The sequence below is a fragment of the Condylostylus longicornis genome, unplaced genomic scaffold (genome assembly GCF_029603195.1).
Source record: "Condylostylus longicornis isolate FDR11 unplaced genomic scaffold, ASM2960319v2 ptg000036l, whole genome shotgun sequence".
NCBI classification, from domain to species: domain Eukaryota; kingdom Metazoa; phylum Arthropoda; class Insecta; order Diptera; family Dolichopodidae; genus Condylostylus; species Condylostylus longicornis.
The window spans coordinates 514,251-530,539 of record NW_026578005.1 but is presented as its reverse complement, the minus strand read 5'-3'; positions in this window follow the sequence as shown (position 1 = coordinate 530,539).

The following is a 16,289-nucleotide window of genomic DNA, read 5'->3' as shown; positions in this document are numbered from 1 at the left end:
ACTGTGTATCTAGGTATGTATATGTTACTGTAAATAAAAAAATGCCTATATAATTATATTTCTACCTATGTATATATAGGAAATAATAAAAGAAGAAAATATTTTAAAGTATTCAATTCTTTTCTTTTTTTTTATGGCGATTTTGGAAAATAACTTTGTCCTTTCAACTCGTTTTTGAACAAATTCTTATGATAAGGACCAAATTCGAATAGATGGCAAAGTAACTATAGAAAAAAAATTGTAGAATAAAAAAAAAATTTTTTTTTTCTAAAAATTATTTTATGCCAAAATAATCCGATAAAATCTTTATTGATTTTATTTTGCTCTTCTCAATTCCTTACCGGTTTTTTTTTTTCTGCTTCTTCCTTCAGTGCTCTATTATTACATTAAAAAAGAGAGAAAAAAAAAAAGAAAATTGATCTTAAGGAAATCAAATGAAAAAAAAAAAGAAATGAAAATGGTGAAAAAAAAAATCTTCATCTTTTTTTTTTTTAAACAAATTGAAAAATTGCATTGATACCTACCACTTCCTTATTATTTGACAATCAATTGAATCTTATTCTATCGCTCTTGAACTCTCGTCTCTATAATGTTCTATACTTGTAGGTTCCTTGAAATATTTATGTATATGTATATACATTTAAATATTTTACCGTTTGTATAATAAATTAAATATTGTAGATCTTAACATCCAATATTCGATTTTACTTTTCGTATACATCAAAAGTATTTTGTAGACAAAATAATTGTTATTAAATAAAGTAATGGAAAATGAAATCAAGTTAATAAAAAAAAGAAATTCCAAGTATATAAGAAGAAAAAGTTGCCAAATAAAAATTGAAAAATTAATGGTTACTTTTAAATTAAATATTAAGGAGTGATTGGGTAATATTTTTATAAATTGAAATTGATTTGTGTTTATGTGTACGTGTATGTATATAATTTAAAAACTTTTTAAGATCACTGATTGCAAATAATTAATTTATATACAAATATTTTTTAGATAAAATCATAGAAATTTTATTCCATTTATTGGAATACATGAAACAGTTATAAAGAATAATAAAAATTTGGTTTATTTTTTTTGAATTATTCAACTAATTCACGGTACTAATCGAGTTAAGTGATTAAATAATGTGAAATTTCACAAAAATTTATATTTAATTTGAAGAAATTGTGATTTACAAATTGTATTTTACTATAATAATCTAGCATGATTATTCTAAAATTTTCTTAAAAGTGAAAGTTACTCAAAAAAGACTGCACCATCGAGACTAGACAGCGAACCACTGGTATTTCCACATCAAACTAACTGGCTATTATTCCAACCTCGTTCCACGTTTTACCATTCGAACGACCTCATGTAGTGCAATGTCGGTGGACCTGCAAACCCGATACGCGTGCTGTGACTCTGTGAGTGGAGCAGAACTTATTCTGTCCCGCAGCCACAGCTACAAGACACGCTCCAAAATTTTGCCAGAATTAGAAATATAAATTTTGTGACGTCACACGCAGTTCCTTTCAATTTCGCAGTTCTATTTCAATGATTTTATAATTTAAACATCTCATGGAAAGATTATTAACTCCTTTATTTCAATTTTAATTGTAACATTGTTATTAATCAGTTGTATTAGTTTATAATTTCAAGGGTTAATAATTATTAACAACGAATCCAAGGATTAATAATTATTAACAATTATTGTGTCCGTTAAGAAAGATAATGATATTTTTTTAGAAATTAGGAAGCTTGCATTTTCAGAAATATGAGGTGTTAAAAATTGATTTTATATAAGTATAGCTTTTTCTTTAACCTTCTTATATTTTCATAGTTTCATACCGATTTGACATTAGCATTTTTTGTAAAACTAAAATCTATAATTTCATCTTTTTTTCTCATTCATTTATTTGACATTTCGTTCAATTTTATGAAATTATAGTAATTACAAAAAATTTCATATCATAAAATTCTTAAAATTTTAATTAAAACCTACTATATTTAATTATTAATTTTTTATATTTTTCCCTCGTTTTCCCAATCATGTGTAGGCACAAACACAAACTTTAATTCCATATAACTTTTATTCCATAAAGAAATTTAAATATTATAATGATAACAAGTCAAACCAAAGCAGTAATATATTCAAACACAATCGAATTATTTTACTTTCTTCCTCTTTTATTTTTTCTTGGAATTAGGAAAACCATCACCACCATATTCTATACCTGATTCTATCAAATACCAAAAGTAAATAGTAAAAATAAAAATAATACACAATATTTCTTTTGATTTATATCGTTAAGGATTTTAAGGGAAGAAAATTAAGAGCTCATAAAAATTCATTCCATTTACACATATTAAATATTTCCTTGTCGTACTTAGCCTCAAAATATAAAAAATAAAAATTGTAAATAAATAATTGTTAAAGTGATTTTCTTTAAGGAATCAAACAACAAGCAGGGTAGGAGACAGAGAGAGAGAGAGAGAGACAGTTATATGTATGAAATTGAGGGCTTAAAGAATATTTTGAAATGTTAAAATTTGTATAGAAGTCAAGTTACAAAATTGTAACTTTTTACTTGAATTTTCTTGAAATTGGTGTGGGGTAAAAAAAGTAACCAAACCGAGTGTATATATAGGCTTTCTTTTTTTTATATTTTTTCTTCTCCTTTCTTAATATTTCACCTATACGTATCTTAACTTTTTATACATATTTACTTGAAAAATTTTCTTATTTTTTTGAAATTGTCTGCAAATATTTATTCATTGAAAGGAATTAAAGGTTCAATAAAAAAAAAAAACAATAAAAAAAAATATCAAATGTTTTCACAAGGATCTCACAAAATGTTTTCTTTTTTTTTCTTAAAGACTTTCTGTTTGCTTTTTTATTTGCCTTAGAATACGTGATGATGATGAGATATTATCATAGTGAATTAAAATTCGCATATAAGGATTTAAATTTTTCTTGCCCCCCTCCCTCTCCGATACAACGAATTTTTGGAAGAATATTTGGAAAGGGAAGTTGAAAATAAGAAATTAAAAGGATAAATTTATATATGTATGTATATGTAAAAAGTATATTATTTTGTGCAAATTAAAAATTTAAAATATTAAAAAAAAAAAGGAAAAGGTGATGAAAAAAAAAAGAGGAAAAATTAAATTTTGGTAAAAAACATTTAATCAATTATGAAAATTTATTATAAATTAATTTTCACTTTTATTTTCTCTTACATAATATTGTACTTAAGCACTTGTTTGATATTCATGCGGGCTGATTTTGTTATATGCAGAGGTGTGTACATATATTAAAAAAAGTTAGTGTGATTTTTAGTGAATTCGAGGAGTTTAACATAACAATACGGGAAAATGAAAACAAGAGTTGATACAAGAGTTTTAAGGAATTGAAATTGAAGAAACATTAAAAAAATTTCAATTGATTTTATTTCATATAAGCTCTGTTCTATACCGAGTAAAGAGGTGTAATATGTTCAGGTTAATTCTGTACCATGTAATGCAGATATTTTTATTCCCTATGTGATTAAATATATTATATACCTCATTTATTGTCAGTGAGAGCTATTTTTTAAAATTTTTAATAAAAATTTTCAAAGCATATTAATAATAACAGCCATTTGCCGCAATTTATACGTTAAATCTCTTTTTTTTGTACGCCTATGCGTGTTTGCTTGTTTAAACTTTTAAGCTTAAATATAAAATTTAAAATAAGATCTGATTTTCGAAATAGATCGATTTCGAAATAGATCAGATCGATTTTAGAACAATAATAAATTCTAAATTTCTTATCGGCTTATTTGCTAAAATAAAAATTATTTCATTTTTTAGGTTTTCCTGTTTTTAACCATATTTCTAAAAAAAAATTTAAAAAAATCACATTATCAGTAATTATTCTGCCCTTCTATTCGTTTGGGCATCCGTTTCTACCAATATTTTGAAATTTGATTCTCAAATTGATCTATTTTGCAAATCTGTTTTACTAGAACAGTTCCCTAGCCAATAAAAATCCTCTTTCGAACGTTATAGTCTATAAAAATTTTAAAAATTATATTTTTTGATATCTTATTGTTGGAAAACTACAAGCGCTTTTTTAATTTCTAATACTACGAAATTCAACTACAGAAAAGGTGATGGATGGAATAATAATGAATGACGGATGTAGCTGTGATTATTCTTAGACTTACAAATTTTCCCGAAAGTATTCTCCTGTCCTAAAATTTTTTAATAGGCCTAAATAAAGCTACCATCTTATTATTGAGTTAATAATCTGAGAGTTTTAATTATTTGTTGTTATCCTGGAACTCTTGAATAAAAGGATATAAGTAGTTTTAGTATTAAAACTGTTAATGCACATAAAACATAATTTGAAAAAAATGTGTTCTTTGAACAATTCGAAATTTTTTGTAATGTGCTACCTTTCAAACTATTTGTTCGATCTCACTTTGATTTTAATTTGAATCTTGATTTTTTCATATAAAAATTTTATTTTCTTTTATTTGATACCTTAATAATGATTTTGCAATTTTTTTAGAACATCATCTATTAAAAGCAGAAGTGTTAAATGGAAAAATTTATCTGTTTTATAATGATGACTTGAATATTGATTAGAAGATTTTCCTTTTTTTTCTTTCCATCCTTACGATATGTTACAAATGAAATAGAAAATTTTAATGTGAACACTAAAATTTCAAATAGATACGCAATATAAATGAAAAGGTAAGTCTATAAAAAAAAATGTTATTGGTAATGTTGATACAGCATTTATAAAGGATACGGAAAGAAAAAATTAAATGAGAAAAAAAAATACGATATAGAAAAAATAAATTGACGGTATGGAATTAAAATTTTAATAAGAGTATGTTTTAAGCCCATGTAAAAAAAGGATATCACAATTATTATTAAAGGTCTTATATTTTGTTTTGTTTTAAGGGGATTTTATGTTTTATTAAATGTTTTGATGGATTTCAGCACCTGAATAAATAAACCAGAAATTAAATATTTAACTAAGAGAGCATGTCGTTGTCCTTTTTTGTGAAAAAAGCTTAAAGTTTTAACGATTTTCTTGCATATTTTGTGTTCATCTTTTCAAATGAAATGATTTTGATCCTGTCAAACTAAAGGTTTCGTGCACATTAAAAATTTTTCTTAAAATAGTGCAATTGATGAGATGCCTAAATAATTACCAAAATAGCAATATTTAAAATATCGTACATTATTTATTAATATAGAAGGGGATTTCCCCAAATTTTATTATTGATAAGACCAGATATTATTTGCTTTAAATTGATAATGCGTGCATTTTAATGAATATTCATATTTCCCTGTATCTTCTCTGAAATAATTTTGTTTTTAAGTAAATTGATATTCTTTAAAAGGGAAAAGCAAAAAATGAAAGTAATTGTGCATAAAAAATATTGTGTTGTGAAAAAATGTAATTGTGCAAATAATTATTGTTATACATATTTTGCATTAGTTAGAAAAGTCGATAATAGTATTGTTTATTTCTATACACTTGCTTTATTGTGGCATTATTTTGTTATTATAATATTATTTTCTATAAGAATGGCAAATACCCGTTCGTATTTGTGTTTGGATGCTGCATTTTAACTATAAAACGATTTGTGCATACTACATTAACTACACACATATTGTAATAATAATGATAATATCTATGATGTACATTATACATTAGTATATTATATTTATAATGCAGACTGATACATATACGTATAACATAGAGTAATATCAAATAATTTAAGATGATGATCATCATCGTTATCTTATCATCATTTTACATAATATTTTATTTGATGAAATTTTAATGTGTTTTTCCTACTATGGGATGTTTGTATTTATATATTATATATCTGTATATATAATATATATATGTATAATAAGTGCATTTGATATAGTAATCACAATATTTATACATCTTATAAAAAATGATAAAGACCAACATTATTACAGAAAAAGAGAAAACAAGAACAAGAAAAATAAGGAAAACTAAAAATATCTTTAAGTATGCACTTAACTTCTATAAGAACTTGAAAAGTACTTGAATCTTTTACATCATAGAGTATAAAATGTGTATGCTTGTTGAAAATGGTGAATAAGTATATACTAACATTATCTTTATACTATTTGTACTCATCATATGTGTTGATGTGAAGTAATGCCATTAATGTTGTCATACAACAATAATAATAATGCAATGTTATTTTTTTTTCTTCTTATATCTTATGCCTATATATTGTTGCAAGTTGTCCTGTAATGAATTGTTCATAATATTATTGAACCCGTAGGATTATTTGAACATATTTCTTGAAATTTTTTGATTTTCTTTAAAATTATTGAAAATGTAATAAAGTTTTTTTAAAAATTTTTTGTCCGCGAACGCTGTTTTTACAAAGAACGTTCATTTAGAATTTAAGAACCATTTAATATGGTTAATATATCAACATGGTTTTGTCAAAGGTAGATCAACCAGTTCTAATTTATCAATTTTTTTGAACTTAGTCTACAATGCAGTGGAACGTGCTTTCCAGGTGGACGCTATTTTCACTGATATATCTAAGGCTTTTGATAAAGTAGATCATTTTAAACTTCTTTCTAAGCTGCAAGCACTAGGTTTTCATGGTACAACTTTGAAGTGGAAGCGTTTTTATTCTGTTAAAATCTCCATTTGTGAATCTTATTCATTTCTAGCTACCTCTGGCTTTCCTCAGTGATTGTTCTTATCATATTGACTGTTCTATTTTATCATTCGCTGATGACACAAAATTGTTTTCTATTATTAGATCAGTGGAGGATTGCCATTGGCTCCAGTTAAATATTCATAAATTTTATAACTGGTGTTCTTCGAATGGTTTCATGTTAAATGTAGAAAAATGTAAGGCCATGAGATTCTATAGAACAAATAATTTCATTAAATTTAGCTATAGGGTGAATAATTTTATATTAGATAGTGTCGATGAAATAAAGGATTTGGGGATAATTCTTGATAACAGGCTTACTTTTAATCCTCATATCGATTTAATTGGGAGTTGAATACCACTGAATACATTGCCAAATCTAAACTCATTGATATTCAAACTCTAATTTTTCTTATGATGTTTTATCTGCGAGAATAAATTGCTCAGAAATTTTGAATTTATATAATATTTACGCCCCAGCACATGCTGTCAGAAATCATCGTTTTCTATATCTTGATTCGCATAGAACTAATTATGGTTTTTGCGAGCCTATAGTTGCTTCTCAACGTTTATTTAACATTTGTTCCTCTGAAATTGATTTGATTCTAATAGAGATAAAGTTAGAAGAGATGTCACCAAATTTTTCAATAGTACTTAAGCTTTAATTTTATTATATACTATATACATATAATGAATTTTGTTTTATTTGTTCAATTTTTTCTTTACTTAATTTTAAACTGATTTTGTATTTTTTATTCCAAAATCTGTAAGGGTTATTTCCCGGTAGATTGAAATAAAATAAAATAAAATAAAATAAAATATCTGATGATTCAAAATAAAGGGAATTTGATAATAAAGTCTTTTATTTTTGTTTATTTAAAATAATTTAATACAAAATTCTTCCTAGAAAAATCACATATCGGAACTAGAATTCAAAGTCAAAATATTCAACTATATTAAACACGCAAGTCATTTCAAATTGATTTTAAAGTAGGCAATCTAAAAATTTGATTTCAACACACTTAATTTCTAAAATCATTGGCTAGTGAAAAAATTTCCTGAAAAGCAAGTTTTCACTAAGTGTGCAGAAAAGCCAGGTGTAGCATTGCAATTTGTTACAGGACACTCTATATAAAATATTGTATTATGCATTTTTGTTATATAGTTAAAAAAGGAGCTTTAAAGAGTACAAAAATTTTAAATGCTTACATTATAAAATTTTTAATTCAATATAACGCCTTTATACTATAATTAATATATAATGTAATAAAGAATTCAGAATGGAGACTAAGTTATCTATAACGTTTCATTTTCGAAATCCCTTCAGTGAGAAAGCAAAGGAATTCCGTTAAAACTTTTATTGCTTAGTACAATTTTATTTTTAATCGAAATCGTTAAGTTATGCTACACCTAAAATTTTTAAAATATCTTATGAGATAAATAATACTTTTCAAAAATTATCATTGACTTTTTATATATTATATACATATAATACATAATACTAAAAAAGTATGACAATTACAATTCTAACCCCAATTTTCTCGAATAAGTTCTTAAAGTACGTATGCATAATACGAAAATATTATTATATAATATGACTTACAACATGAATATACTCTCAAAATTTTAGAATATTTAAATTATATTTTATATATAGCCACCATAAACATATTATTTATTATGTATGTACATATTATATAGTTCGTTATTTTATCGTTGTTTTTATTACAAGATTTTGCATATTATATATATTGTATATTATGTACCTTTCACCTGCAAAATGTTATTGATTACAATCCATTACGTCCTTATTATTTTTTTGTTTTTTTTTTGTAATATGAAAATGAGAGAAAAACGAACAAATAAGAGCCAAAGAATGCAACTAACATTAATATAGTGATACTAAAAAATGTAGGTATGGATTGTGTACAAGGGTATATGATCGCTATAATATAGGTGTATGTTAGGAATGTGAGTGAAAATGTATAGATTAATGTAAATAGAGTATACATAATAGTATAATATTATGTTGTATGTAAAATTGAAAAGGTTAAGAGGTTTGAAATTGTGTATAATAGTTAATATTTTTATATAAAGAAAGAAGTCAAAATCTTTAGAATAGTTTCTTTGAAAATTCCAATTTTTTTTAAATTTTGCAATTTAGTTTGAAGAAAAATATTTAATACCAAATTGAAATCTTTCTAAACCTACTAGAAATAACACAAGTGAAAGTTTGAAGAAAAGTATTAGATTACAATATAAATAATAAAAATATTTTGTAATTTCTCAAGCTTAATTTCCAGAAATATTAATTTAAAAAATGTAGCTTGTCTTAAATCAAAGTTTGTTGATACGTGAATGCGCTTGTTAGACGCCAAAAACTTCGTGAATAATTTGTTGAGAATATAAGAAAATTATAAATGGGACGTATATTTTAGTGCTGCTATTTATAATTGCAACAATTCAAAATTTTTTGTTTTCTAAGATTATTAAAATAGTTTAAGTATTTGTGAGGGAATAGTATTAAATTTTCACTCAAAACTATCAGATTTAGTTGGAGATGACACGGACTTATTGAAATTTTATATTTGCATACCTCATAATAGCTTATACAAAGCTTTTAGATTAGAGCATTAGTAAATTCACATTTTACTTATTTCCTGAAAATTTCTTGGAAAAACCATTTATGTAGGTGTTTCTCACCATTTACAATTAATATACAAGTAGATTCTGCTTTACCTGTTTCAACTATAGAAAAAGATATAAAAACTTCAATCAATTTTTTATATTTTCACTAAAAAGAACCACAATATTTTATTTAAATTATAAATTTCTTTATACACAATCATGAAACTGTGAGCAAAAATTTCCTATTATTTGATGAAAGTAACAACTAAACCGCCAAGAAGCATTAAATTGTGTTGCAAAAATAATAATAGCAAAAAAATAATGTCAAATAAGAAAAACATAAAAATAAAATGCAGTTTATATAATGCTGAAACTATTAAGAGAATTGGGGAGCTACAACAAGAATAATATCATGGTAAAAATAAAAAAAATAGTAAATAATAATATATGAACATGTATGCAAAATATGCTACTCGTTATCATATCTCTAAGGACTTGTATGAGTTCTTTTGATTTTAAGTAAGATTTTCTGCCACTTTTCTATTTTGTTTTTTTGTTTTTGTTTTGTATTATTATTTTTTCCCTTTTATTCAAATTTTATTTGAGCAATTTACTGTTGCATGTTGTGCATGTTATTTTATTTTTTTTCTATTTTACTTTATAAAAATTACACAGTGATTCTATTCATTTTTCATTGTGTAGAAATTGTTTGTAAATATATATATATATACATATATTTATACAATATATTGTATTATATTGTGTTATTTTATGCATTATATTATTCGTATATGAAACAACTAAATAAAGTCCTGCTGTAATGTTTGAGATTGATCATTGTAGATTTAGCAGACTACAGAATAAAATAAGAATAGTGTAAAAGAAAAAAAATGAAAAAGAGAAGATTTAAAATGTAAGAAAAAAAATCTGATGTGGTCAGCACATAACCGACCGCATTGTGTATTGTCTAGTTAAATGAAAGTGTTACAGAATATTATAAAAATGTCTGTTAAATACTTCTTTCCAATTTTTAGGAAATTAGTAAGCTTATAGTTAACATACTTAGAAAAATGTAAATTTGGCTCTTAGTAGAGTTTCGCTTTGTGCTACCCGAATTCCCTGAAATGCTCGCCAGTTAGTTTCGGTAACAACCAGAACTCAAATATCAAATTTCAAGAAATTCCATCAATTTGTTTTGTGGATATGGTGAAAAATGTAAAATCGGCCCGCAAATCAGTTCTCGAGCCCTGATCTTTCCAAAAAAGTTATATGTTCATTGCTTTAATATGAGGAATTTATATATTAAATTTCAATGAAATCGGTTGATTATTTCTCTTTATATACACAAAAATGTATATTTGGCCCGTAGTAAACGCCCAGTTGCTGATGCCTGATTCCTTCCAAAAGTTAGGAATTTTTGCGTATGATCGAGCAAAGCTTATATATGAAATTTCAAGTAAATCGGTTGAATACTTTCTTCAAAATGGTGAAAAATGTAAAATCGGCCCGCAAATCCGTTTTCGAGCCCTGATCTTTCCAAATAATTTATATGTTCATTTTTTTAATACGAGGAGTTCATATATTAAATTTCAATGAAATCGGTTGATTATTTCTCTTTATATACACAAAAATGTATATTTGGCCCGTAGTAAACGTCTAGTTGCCGATGCCTGATTTCTTCCAAAACATACGAGTTTATGCGGGCGGTCGAGCTGAGCTTATATATAAAATTTCAAGTAAATCGGTTGAATATTTTCTTCAAAATGTTCAAAAATGTAAAACAGGCCCGCTAAAAAGTGCAGTTCCGAGGCCTGATATATACCAAAAGTTGATCGATCCGTGCCATGGTGGAAACAAACTTACACATAAAATTTCATCAAAATCGGTTCAGCCGAACTTGAGATACACGCGTGCACACACAGACCGACAGACCGACAGACCGACAGGTTGCTAAAAATAGTTTATTTACACTTCCCTACTATGGAGAAGTGCATTCCCACCGAAAACTCGATATGCAAAATTTGTTGCCATCACATAACCTACCTATTGTTTACACAATACGGTCGGTAAAAAAATGAAAACAGCAAATAAAATAAGAAGAGATGTGTGAAAATAAAATTTAGTGCCATGTAATCGAAAGGTACATTTTGCATTTAATAAGTTTTTAATCCAGATAAGTTTGCTAAATATTTTATTAGTATATAAAAAATATTTAATATAAATCTTTTTTCTTGAAAATGCACTCAGTTCAGAATGAGGAGCCCCAGAACATTATTTGCTTCATGTTCTGCATATTTTTATTTAATAAATTTTAATGTTGGCTTTTAAATTTCTTAGAATCATGGCTCTCTTTCTTTAAAATCAAATTTTATTAGTTCTGTTGATGTGCAGGAAATAAGTACTAGAATTCAAATAAATAAATAAATAAATATAAAAATAATGAAAAATATTAATAGCGTTGGATCAGAATGACAAACGCAAAAGAAAGGTGAACACAATTTGAATCCCATTTCTTGAAATCAAACGTAAAAATCACTTTTTGCTCTTAGAGATTTGTAATATTCACCAATAGGAAGGCCTTATTAAAAGGTATTTAAAGGAAATTTTTACCGACCGTCTTGCATACAATAAGGAAGGTTATGTGATGGTACCAAATTTCACATATCGAGTTTTCGTTAGAGACGGTCTGTCTGTCTGTATGTTGGTCTGTCTGGGTAAATTAGTAGCTCTGGTTCGGGTAAATCGATTCTTACCAAAATTTGTATTTGAAGATGTGACTATTTGATCAATTTTTTGGGGTATGTAAGGTCTCTGAAATTGAATCTTCCCTAGAAGTTTTTAATCCGATTTTACTTTTATATAATAGCTGTTCTTGGCAGCACAAGAAATCACCGGCATTTTGGATAAAATCAGGTGTCAGCAACTGCTTTTTCACTACAGAATTTAAATAGAAATTAATTGACGGAATTTTTTGAAATTTATTTTTTGGGTGAAATTTTGGGTTTTATTAAATTTGAGGTACCTAAATGTTTAAAGGTTATTTTCATAAACATGTGCAACATTTTTGCTAAACTATGCAATACACATTGCAGTCGGTTATCGGCTGACCTCATCAAATTCTTTTAGTTGTTTTTGTTTTCACTTTCGTTAATGATTAATTTGCTTAATTTCTTAGGCTTAACATAATAGGATAAAGAAATAGTTGTGCGTAGGGAAACTGTTTTGATATATAGTATTGCAGTTTGAAAAATCAAAAGTGAATGCTGAATTTGATACGAAGAATTTAATTTAATCAAAAATATTGGAGTGATTTTGCATTTAAACAAAAATAAGTACTTTAACTAGTATGTTATGATAAACGAATAACAAAATTTTAATGCCTATGTATAAATATGCGGTGGAAAACTTTCATATAAATCTAACGTTATTTTCTATAAGGTATAGACTAATATTTATGTAAACATAGACGTATATATCCCGGATTTTCTTTTGAAATATTGAAATGAAAGAAAGAACATTATGTATTCTATATACATACACGTAATATTATGTATTATTTCTGAAAAGAATGAGAGAGAAAAGATTAAAGGAAACTGTATAAAATAGAGAAGCCATGTACTTTTGAGAAACGATATACAATAAAAGAGGTCAGTCAGTATAATGATTAATAGAAAAGAAAACTGTTTTGGTTGTATCGGTTTATATTGCGGTAACAATTATTTTCTCTATTCATATACAATACTCGTGTAATAATATGTATATATATATATATACACATATTTGTAATATGATCATTTTAACATCCTCTATAATACATAAAGTACAAAATATTGTACATGGTCATAATATTTTTCTTCTTTAATCTCTCACCCTTTTCCGTTTTCTATAATTTTTTAATACATACATATGTATACAACAATATACACATTATAATTTATGCAGGAAGATAAAGATTAACTTTGAATTATTTTTCTTAATTGTGTTATCCAAGTTATATAATGATGTGGTAAAGAAAACAATACAATATATAAAGTTAAATAAAGGTTGAAAATTTTCTAATATACATAGATGATCAAATTTAATTGGGTAAGTAATGTTAATTACTTCGGAATTGATATGAGAAAATGCCTTTATATTATATAGGAAAAAGGAAAAGAAATAGAGAAACATTAAAATTATGTCTAAATATATGAGAAAATTTTTAATTGCTTGACAATATATAAAATTTTATTATTATGTGTTACTCAATTTTCAATGTAAAAATTTTATATGAAACTTACATTTTTACATACATGGAAAATTACATGTGTATATATAGACAATTATTAGATTCTTAGAAATTTAATCTAACATTCATTGTGTGTCATTTTTATTCTAACAACTTATTGGAGAGATTTTTTAAAAATATGTAAAAAGTGTAAAACTAATTATGATGTAAATTTGTATACAATACAGGGTATTGATGGTTGCTCAGTTAACGTGGTCGATGCAGCAGGTGCATCGCACCCGAATAACCACAAATTTGCCGTTTTGTTACAACCACCCAATAATCATCAGACCGTCACGGAGTGTACGATTGCAGGTCTGGCTCTCCCAAGGGATCTATCTAATTCTCCGATGCTCATGCAGCCCCGTCACACATGCTGGGCCTTACGTGACCAGTCTAACCCTATACCCACACTCGCAGAGATAGTGAAAGATTGTTTCCTTCTTGGTGAAGCAGCTAGGTGAGTTTTCATTGCAGTTTCCATAGCGATAACACTATCATTGCTGTTCTCTTAATTTCATCTGTTTTATTTAGGGAATATTCAATCGATTCAATTAAAAAGAATATTTTAGGTAATTGGGCCTTCAAAATGACTAGAAATATGGTATAGCTTTTAAAGTTTGATTAATAATCTCATGTTCGATCTGAATTATCATATTATTTTAGCATACGTCGAAGAAATTATTAAAAAAAATTTTCTGCTTCCATTCATTATTTACTACATTGACTTTAAATTTCATTTATGATTATATATGTTTGTAATACGGAAAAAAATCAATACCATAACTGGCGTTGCCCATTTTAAAAAAAAAAAAATTTTCCAATTTTAGCGCATCAAATCATTTTAATAAATTTTGTTTTTAATAATAAAGTCTCATACATTATTTTTTTCTTTCATAGATTACAATTTGAATTGCAATACATTTGACATACTCAACCATAGTAACCATAGTTGAACAAATTCTCTTAATAAAAACTATAAATTGTTAAGAATTATGGCTACCATTTCATATTAAAATGTATAAAAGAAAAAGAAACAGAAAAAGGCTATAAAAACTATTAAAATTCAATTATTTAAAAAATTTTTAGCGAATTAAAAAAGTAAAGATAGCGTCACATAAATTTTTATTTAATTTTTTTCGTTCTCCATTTTTTTTGGTAGGTACTATTAAATTTAATTCGAATTGCAAGTGAAAATAATGGCTCTGTGTAAAATATTTTTTAAAATATAATATTAAAAGCAATTTCTTAAAATTTCCTAGCGAAAAAAAACTGGAGAAAAAGAAAAATGAAGCAAAGAAATATAAGGAAGGATAAAAATATTTTCCACAAAATAAATTAAAATTATTGTAAATGAAAAAAAAAAACTATGTTTTAAATTTAATTTTTCCATTGTAAAACTATACAAATGGTTGCTTGTTATGGTTACAAAAAAAAAAGAAACAGAAAACCAGAATCCAAAGCGAAATGCAAGTAAAACTAAAAAAAAAAATCGTTTTTCATGTAAAAGAACTGTAAAAAAAAATTAACAAAGATAATCACGCATTTTTCCATTACTAAAAGAAAAAATAAAAAAAAAAAAATAAAAAGGACACAATCGTGTATATAGTTACGTTTTGTCATCAACTAGAAGAAAACTAGACAAAAGAAAAGAATAACAAAAATGGAAAAAGAGAAAAAGGAATAAACGCGAAGGATAATAAATTATTGACTTTTTTGCATTTTAATTGGATCACGTAATATTAAAAAAGTTTTTATATAACATTCGTATTCTTATAGCAATTTTCTTTTTTATGGAGATGAAGTCATATAAGATTAAGTTTCAATTTTTATGCCCTTCTATTGCGTTTTAATTCTTTTTTTATTTTATTATTCAAGTTATTGTTTTATAATAGGGTTACCGTTTTATTTAACTGTGAGAAAATTTAAAGATGTGGTTGTAATCATGAAACATAGTATATTCAATGGGGCAGATAGTAATGATTAAATAATCATTTATTTAATAATGATGGAAATTGGTAATTGATGAGTGATATTTTAATTTTATATGAAGAATTACAATAAAATGGGAATTTGTTTTTTATAATAAAAAAAACAAGAGAGTAAAGAATTTCGAATTTATTAAAATTCAATTAAAATTTCATATTTTCTGTACTTAAATGTAAAAATATATTATATATGTATAATATATTGTATATGTATAAATATAATAATATAACAAAAAAATTCATAAGTATAACAATAATTGACAAAATATGAAATTTTATAAATTAAATTGCAAAATTCATAAATACTACAGCAGTTGTAAAATATTGAAATACTTCTCGCTGTGAAAGTGTAACCTCCTGAATTACTCTGGATCGATTTGGGAGATTAAACATATTTAACCTCATGTGTAAAAGCTATTTGTTTTTACTTTACAATTTTTTCTCTAATAACAATAGCTATTTTGATACAAATTGTATTGCAATATATGTTTACAAAAAATTGCATACTTTTAGGGTTTGATGAATTAAACTTTCGTAAAAAAACTTTTTTCATCGAATGTAGCTAGTTATTCATTTTTAGCACTTTTCCAAAAAATTTTTGGAGAAAAGTGCTTATTAGTTTCACTCTGTCGGTCGGTCCCTCTGCCTGTCTGTTTGAAATTTTATATGTACATAGATCTTTACTAGAAACTAAAAACGGC